This window comes from Patiria miniata, unplaced genomic scaffold (assembly GCF_015706575.1).
Source record: "Patiria miniata isolate m_02_andy unplaced genomic scaffold, ASM1570657v1 HiC_scaffold_18, whole genome shotgun sequence".
Lineage (NCBI taxonomy): Eukaryota > Metazoa > Echinodermata > Asteroidea > Valvatida > Asterinidae > Patiria > Patiria miniata.
In genome coordinates this window covers 6,936,222-6,937,465 of record NW_024037056.1, presented here as the reverse complement: position 1 = coordinate 6,937,465, position 1,244 = coordinate 6,936,222, and the positions used below count along the sequence as shown (strand labels likewise).

Here is a 1,244-nt window from a genome sequence, read left to right as displayed (position 1 = left end):
ATGAATGCAACTGATGAACACAATGACGAACCAACTGAAGACAAGTGGACTTGTCAGATCATGGCAGCAGAAGGAGTTATTAGTGTGTCTTAGGGAACCTCTTAGTGTGCTACGTCATCCTACGCGTCAAATTCTTACACAACATGACCAACTACCTGCTGGTGAATTTGGCTGTTGCTGATATGCTGCTGTGTCTGCAAGTATTGTTATTTTATACAACAGCAGACTGTAAGCTTATTGTTTTTGCTCCAGTTAGCATCGGCGTAAGAGACTTGTTCTGCCGACTTCTAGAATCAAAGTATTTGGCTTTTGCATTGTCCTATGCCTCTGCTTACAATCTCTGTGTAGTTACATTAGAGAGGTACATTGCCATATTACACCCTCTACACTACGCAAGGAAACTCACAACAGCACGGATGGTTGCTTTAATTGTCATGGTTTGGGTGACATCATTTGTTGTGCACGTACCTTTGATTTTTACAATCGAACCCATCGATGATCCCAACAAAATTTGCTCATTCAAATATCCTCACCGGCTATTCCCAATATTATAGTCAGCATATTTACATTTCTCGTGGGATATTTGCTGCCCCTAACATTAATGAGTTTGGCATATTATAAGATGCGGGTCACTCTCAAAAGACAAGCAAAGGCCCTGAATCTTCAACATGCAAGGGCAGCAGCCTATGATCTTGTGATTGCTAGACAGAACCTGGTCAGCATGCTTAAAACTGTCTTGGGATCTCTCATTGTCTTATGGACACTGGACTATGTAGTTACTCTTCCCTGCTTGCAACGAACAGAGGAGGCTCAGTTCTTGTTCTGTGGATCAACGGGCTACCACTATACCAGAGTTTTCGCTAATTTACTTTATAATTTCAATTCAGTCATTAATCCTATCATCTATGAGTTTAAATACAAGAAATTCAAGCAAGGTTTTAAAGTAGCTTTCTGCAGCTGCTTCAAAAGGCATGGTGGTAACAGAGTTGACGTTGAAATGGTACCATTATGACTTTTAAGAAATACATTATTTGGCTATATTCTGCAATGGCAAAATAGGTAATAGTAATAATAATAATAATAAATCGGCTCTTATATAGCGCATTACACAATGTCTCAATGCGCTTTACAACACGAAATAATTAAATGTTAAATAGGTATGTCAACCCTGGGCGGAGTGACCTGATGCCCCTGGGTCATCAAAAAACCCATTTTATTTTTAGAAAAAAAATTGAGGGCCAATG

General features: G+C 39.5%; 1 pseudogene; it reads left to right on the top strand.

Moving 5' to 3' along the window:
* On the top strand, positions 1 to 1,012 carry LOC119725055 (annotated as a pseudogene).
* Positions 1,013 to 1,244: the final 232 nt, after the last annotated feature.